The sequence below is a fragment of the Cebus imitator genome, unplaced genomic scaffold, assembly GCF_001604975.1.
Source record: "Cebus imitator isolate Cc_AM_T3 unplaced genomic scaffold, Cebus_imitator-1.0 Scaffold105, whole genome shotgun sequence".
In the NCBI taxonomy this organism is placed as follows: Eukaryota; Metazoa; Chordata; class Mammalia; order Primates; family Cebidae; genus Cebus; species Cebus imitator.
This window is the reverse complement of record NW_016107420.1, coordinates 2,972,443-2,980,216: the sequence shown is the minus strand read 5'-3', so window position 1 is coordinate 2,980,216 and position 7,774 is coordinate 2,972,443.

Here is a 7,774-nt window from a genome sequence, read left to right as displayed (position 1 = left end):
AAAGAAAGAAAGAAAAAACAAACTCCTAAATGCCCAGATTGTCAAACTTTTCTTCCAGCAGTATAAAATTCATTTTTAAAAAATTATTAATTTATGATTTCCTATTATGAACATTGTAGAGGCTGAATTTTTTCAATACCACTCAATAGACCTGACTGTAATTGCTCTTAATTTTATTTTTATTTTTAAATTTTTCTTTTAAGCTCTAGGATACAGGTGCAGAATGTGTAGGTTTTTACATAGTATATGTGTGCCATGTTGGTTTGCTGCACATATCAACACGTCGTCTAGGTTTTAAGCCTTGCATGCATTAGCTATTTGCCCTGCTGCTCTCCTTCCCCTCCCACCCCATGACAGGCCCTGGTGTGTGTTGATCCCATCCCTGTGTCCATGTGTTCTCATTGCTCAGCTCCCACTTATCAGTGAGAACATACAGTGTTTGGTTTTCTATTCCTGTGTTAGATTACTGAGAATGACGCCTTCCAGCTTACTCCATGTCCCTGCAAATAACATGATCTCAGTCATTTTTATGGCTACATGATATTCCATGGTGTATATGTAGTATATTTTCTTTATCCAGCCTATCATTGATGGGCATTTGGGCCTGTACCATGTCTTTGCTATTGTAAATAGTGCTTCAATAAACATACATGTGCATGTATCTTTACAGTAGAATGACTTATATTCCTTTGGGTTTATACCCTTTGGGTTTATCTAAATAAATTGTGGGGTCCAGTGATGTTTCTGCCTCTAGGTCTTCTAGGAATCGCCACACTGTCTTCCACAATGGTTGAACTAATTTACATTCCCACAAACAGTGTAAAAGCCTTCCTATATTCCACAGCATCAGTTGTTTCTTGACTTCTCAATAAACACTATTCTAGCTGGCATGAGATGGTATCTCATTGTGGATTTGATTTGCATTTTTTCTTTTTTTTTTGATTTTTTAAAATTATACTTTGTGGACTAGACAAATGTTTTTCCAAATGATTAACAAATAGAAAAAAATAAATAAAAATTATACTTTAAGTTCTGGAATACATGTGCAGAGTATGCAGGTTTGTTACATAGGTATACATGTGCCATGGTGGTTTGTTGCATCCATCCCCCCGTCATCTACATTAGGTTTTTCTCACAATGTCATCCCTCCCCAATATCCTCAACCCCTGCTATCCCTCCCCCAGTCCCCCACCTTCCGCCAGGCCCTGGTGTGTGATGTTCCCCTCCCTGTGTCCATGTGTTCTCATTGTTCAACACCCATTTATGAATGAGAGCATGCAGTGTTTTTCTGTTCTTGTGTCAGTTTGCTTTGAGTGATTGTTTCCGGCTTCATCCATGTCCCTGCAAAGGACAGGAACTAATCCTCTTTTATGGCTGCACAGTATTCCATGGTGTATACGTACCACATTTTCTTTATCCAATCTATCATTGACGGGCATTTGGGTCTATTATAAAGACACATGCACATGTATGTTTATCACATTTTTTCTAATGATCGATGATGTTGAGCTATTTTTCATATGTTTGTTGGTCACATCAATATCTTCTTTTGAGAAGCGTCTGTTCATATCATTTGCCCACTGTAGGAAGAGGAAAAATTGGCCACACTAATTCCATTTAAAAAATTATGCCTCCATCTATAAAAGGCAGGACCACCAAAGGTCAAAAGGTAAACACCTGGTGCAAGATTTGGCTAAAAGCCTATAAATTAACACAAGCCCTGAAACACATCCTTGGACACTGCTCCCTGAATGACTGTTCAAGTCCTGAAGCACGTTTTGGAATGCTGCTCCCAAAACACTACTCCCGAAGCGACTGTTTCCATGTTGTTTGCTCGTCAAATGCCCTCTCAAGCAAGGGTGCCAAAATTAACAACTGGGCTTAATAAAAGGAACTTACTTGAAGGAGGAGCTGAAAGATGCTGTTGTCGCATCCTAGGGGATGCCCCAGCTGTGGCTGCAGGATCCAGGGCATCTGCCTTTCGGCTCTGCTGACAGCTCTTATGGTCTAATAAACTTCTGGTTACATTTTTTTGAGCTTTGGTTACATTTTATCTTCTCTTGTTATAAGGCTGTTTTTGTTGTGATATTTGCTTACAGTAATAAAGTTTCAGTTTTCTCTTCTCTTCCACTTGAGTGCCCAGCTTCCTTCTGACACTGTCTTGAAACACCCACTTTTTTATGGTGCTGGGAAAACTGGTAGCCATATGCAGAAAACTGAAACTGGACCCTTTCCTTACACATTATTCAAAACAATAACTCAAGATGGATTAAAGACTTAAGTGTAAAGCCCAAAATCATGAAACCCTAGAAGAAAACCTAGGCAATGCTATTCAGGACATAGGCATGGGCAAAGATTTCATGACAAAAATGTCATAAGCAATTGCAACAAAAGCTAAAATTGACAAATGGGATCTAAGTTAACTAAAGAGCTTCTGCATAGCAAAAGAAACTATCATCAGACTGCACAGGCAACCTACAGAATGGGAGAACATTTTTGCAATCTACCCGTCTGACAAATCTAATATCCAGAATCTACAAGGAACTTAAAAAAAGATTTATGAGAATAAAACAAAAAAGCTTATCATATAATTGCTTTTAAAACCCAATGTTACAAAATGTAAAAATAACTTATTAAAATATCACCGTGGTTTCAATTTTCTAATTTTCATTTTTATCCGTATTCCTCACTGATTTGTCTAACTATTTTTACTCCAGAAGAATATAATTGCAGAATAAAATTTAATTATAGTACTTAATTATCACCACTTTGACTTATACTGTCTAAGATATCTGTTCTTATCCAAATCAGAGGGTTTGTTGCTCTCCTTAGATTTTTCCCTGGCTATTTTCCTTTGATTATTTTGTCAACAAAAACCAGTTTGTGATATGTATGCTTGTGTGTGTGTGTGTGTGTGTGTGTGTGTGTGTGTATAAATGCACACACAGATATACACACACACACACATGCATGTGTGTGTGTGTGTATATATTCTACTTATATTATTTAAAATATCATATGGAGTGTGTAGATTAAAATCTTTTAGCTATTCAGGGTATTAATGGTTTAATTATATTCAGTTTCTACTCATTGAGAAGGTTCTTTCAATACATTCTTCTCAAAAATATATTAACTTTAATTTATTATTCTTTTTAAAATTTCTTATTTTTATAGACTTGGTACCAGTACATTTTTGTTACATGGATATATTTCATAGTGGTGAAATCTGGGCTTTTAATGTATCCATCACACAAATAGTGAACATTGTAATAGGTAATTTTTCAAACCTCCCCCACAGCCCTTTTGGAGTGTCCATTGTCTGTTTTTCCACTCTGTACATCCATGGGTACCCATTGCTTAGCTCCCACTTATAAGTGAGAGCATGTAGTATTCAACTTTCTGTGTCTGAGTTATTTCACTTAGGATAATGGCCTCTATTTCTGTCCATGTTGCTGTAAACTACATGATTTCATTCTTCTATATGTCTTTACGGCAGAGTAGTATTCCATTAGGTAGATATAATGGGACACACACACACATACCCTATATATACATATATGTATGTGTACATAGATACAAATATAAACACACGCATATGTAGATACACACATAGTAGGTATATACACACACACACATATATATGCATATGTGGACAAATATATAGAGAGACATACATATAAATATATAGACATATATACACACACATGTATATACACAATTATATAGACACACATAGAGAGAGAGATAGCTTATATGTATATAAGTTATCTTTCCCTTTAGGTATATTCCCAGTAGTAGTTGGACTGAATGGTAGTTCTATTTTTAGATCTTTGAGAAACCTACATATCATTTTAAATAAATTATACTAGTTCACATTTACACCAACAATGTATAAGAGTTTACTTTTCTCTGCATCCTTAGCAACATTGCTTGATTTTTGACTTTTTTATAATAGCCTGGTATAAAACAGTATCTAACAGCTGGTATAAGTGACTGCCAATATGGTATCTCACTTGGATTTTAATTTTGCATTTCCTTGGTTATTAGTGATGTTTAGCATTTATTTTCATACATTCATTGGCTGCCTGCTTGTCCTCTTTTGAAAAATATCTGTTTATATTCTTTGCCCACTTTTTAATGGCGCTACATGATTTTTTTCTCATTGAGTTCTTGAAGTTTATTTTAGATTCTGGATATTAGTACTTTGTCAGTTGCATAGTTTACATTTTCTGTTATTCTGTATGTTGTCTGTTTACTATATTGGCTATTTATTTTTCTGTGAGAAGCGTTTTTGGTTTGTCTCATTTGTCTATCCTTTCTGTTTTTAATGTTTGCTTTTGAGGACCTAGTCATAAATTCTTTGTGTAGGCCAACGTCCAGAAGACTTTTTCCTAAGTTTCTTTTAGGATGTTTAGAGTTATAGGTTTTAAATTTAAGTCTTTAACCCATCTTGAGTTAAATTTTGTTTATGGTGATAGATATGGGTCTAGTTTCATTCTTTTGCATATGACTATTCAATTTTTTTCAGCACCATTTATTGAATAGGATGTCCTTTCTCTAGTGTATCCAACAGCATATTAAAAAGATAACACAAAATCATGATCAAGTTGGTTTCATTCCAGCAATTCAAGAATGGCTCAGCATATGTAAATCAACACATGTGATTCACCACATAAAACAAAAAAAAATATGATCATCTCAATAGATACAGAAAAAGCATTTGATAAGAAAATCCAACATCCTGTCTTAGTAAAACCCTCAACAAAATTGTCATCAAAGAACATATCTCAAAATAATAAAAGTCATACATGACATACCCATAACAAATATCATAATGAACAGTGGAACGTTGAAAACATTCCCAGTAAGAACTGGAACAAGACAATGACCTTCACTTCTACCAGTCCTATACAACATAATACTGAAAGTCCTAGGCAGAGGAATTAGGCAAGAGAAATAATTAAATGGCATACATATTAAAAAGGAAGAAGTCAAAATATATCTGTTCACTGATGATGTAATCTTATGCCTGTAACACTGTAAAAACCCCTCTAAAAGACTTCTAGATTTGACAAATGATGTCAGTAAAGTTTCAGGATACAATATTAATGCACAAAAATTAGTAGCATTTCTAAATATTCATAATATTGAAGCTGAGAACCACATCAAGAACTCAATCCTATTTACAATAAGAAAAAATAAAATAAAATAGCTAGGAATATATTTAACCAAAGAGGTAAAAGATCTCTACAAGAAGAACTACAAAACACTGATGAAAGAAATTGTATAATAAATGCCATGAACACATTGAAAAATATCCTATGTCCATGGATTGGAAGAATTAGTATCATTAAGGTGACCATACTGCCCAAAGCAATGTACAGATTCAATGCAATTCTTATCAAATTAGCAATGTCATTTTTCACAAAATTAGAAAAAAAATTCTAAAATTTGTATAGAAACCCCAAGAAAGCCTAACTAGCAGAAGCAATCCTAAGCAAAAAGATCAAAGCTGGAGGCAGCACATTAAGGCTATAGTAACTCAAGTAACATGATTCTGGTATAAAAGCAGACACATGGGTATATGGAATAGAAAAGAGAACCCTGGAACAAAGCCACATACTTACAAACAACTGATCTTCAACAAAGTAGACAAAAACTCTTTTTCAATATTAATGTTTATATTTGTTATTCAATGTTGGCTGAAATGTTATTATCTGTGCTTTTAATTCCTCATGTAATCTTTTATTCCATTTCATTTCAAACTGGCCATTGTTTTACATAGGTATATATTTCCTATAAAATATTAACTTGGAACCTAGTAATCTATTAAACTATAATTTACAAAATGTGAAGTTAATCATATTAAGTTTTTGAAGTAATCAAATTTACTTTTAAAGTAATAAATACTTTACTATATCCTTTCTCATATTGATACCTTTCTTTATTCTCATTTCTAATTATAGTAGCTACTGTCTCCTAAACAATGTTACATAATAAAGTCAATAGTGGGAATCTATTTTATTTTTATTTTAAAAGGGATAATTTCTGCTATTTTTTCATTACCTTGAAGTTGGCTTCTTGACTAGTTTATTCTATTTCTATATATTCCAAGAATTTAAAAAATAATCCATTTATTGAAAATTTTACAATATTTAACATTATTTTTGCATTTTATAAAATGTTTTTTAGCATTTGTCAAAAGAATTGTATATTTTAGTATAATCATTTATTTGATCATAAAAATGCCTTTCTAATCTTATATTCTTGGTAGGATCTTTTCTTGATTGCTGTGCACTTTTTTTTTAAGTCAACGTGAATTATTTGTGTTACTATTTTATTTAGAATTTTGGAATTATTATTCAAAACTCGAGTTAGTTTAACTAAAGAAACTTCTTTGTGATAACTTCATTTGGATATAAAGCTGTCTTTCAAAAAATTAGAAACTTTTTCCCCCTTTTCTCAATTTTCTATGTTTTTTAAATTTAAAGGTCTTTGAGGTTGTGGGGACCAAGGTTCTTGACCTCTGAAAGATTTGTTTCTGGACTGATCAGGGGTCTGGCTGCTTGTTTTTGTGGTCCAGTAATAAGATTCAGACAGACATGGAAAGACGGGCATTTACTTCTGCAACCAGTTACAGGGAGAAGGCTGGAGTACCTCACCAGACCAGCTGAAAGCTGTAAGTTTTTCTCCAGTGCTTATACACATTCAAACCATATTTCTACCTGTGGAGTGCCCTGAAAGCTGAAGTGTTTCTCTATTTCTAAATATTTAAGTAGCATCTGGAGTCTGGAAAATTACTTCAGTTCCTAGGAAGAATTACTTTATCTGAACTGAGTCTTGGTACAAGGTGTGCAAGAATACCTATATTATTTTAATTAAACTCTAAGGTCTGAGAAAGCCAAGGTGGGGTCTTAATGGACATACGTTTACATTCTAGCCTTTGTATTAAGGCACAAGTTTCTTCAGTTCTTTAATGTTTAGTTTATGCACTCATCAATTACAGTAAAGATGTTGGTGAAGGCTGCTCTGGTTGCTAATGGAGATCTGGCCTGCTGCAGGTCTGCCAAAAAACACTGACATAGGACAGATTGATTAATAAGAGGAAGGACATACAAATTCATTTAATGCATGCACACTGAAATACATTCTGAGTCTTCAGAATGAAGACTCAACCTCCCAATGAGGTACAGAAATATATACACCATGTATGTTTACAGGTTAAAGAAAGAATGGCAGTTTGGATCTTGTTAAAATGGGTTATGGGAGGAGGGAGAAGAGGAATTTTATTGAGGGGCAATAAATAATTACTAGGATGAATGACTGAATCAGGAAACAGAAATTAACTTGTTCTCTTTGGAGTTTATTTCTTTATTTTTCTTAATGGATGGGGTCTTGCTCTATCTTCCTTGGTTGAAATACAGTGGTACAGACACAGCTCCCTGCGGCCTCCGACTACTTAAGTGATCACTTAAGCGATCCTTCTGCCTCAGCCTCTTGAGTAGCTGGGACTTCCAGCACACACCACTGCACTTGGCTAATTTAGTTTCATTTTTATTTTGTAGAGATTGGAGCTCACTATGTTGCCCAGGCTGGTCTTGAACTCCTGACTTCAAATAGTCCTCCCACCTAAGGCTTCCAAAGTGCTGGAGTTATAGTTGTGATCCTCCTGGTCCCTCTTTGGATTTAAATGACTGTTGGAGAAGTCATTATCTTGTAAAAGGAACTGTTCAGATGTGTTTACATTATTGGTCTTATTTTCTGTAATGGATAA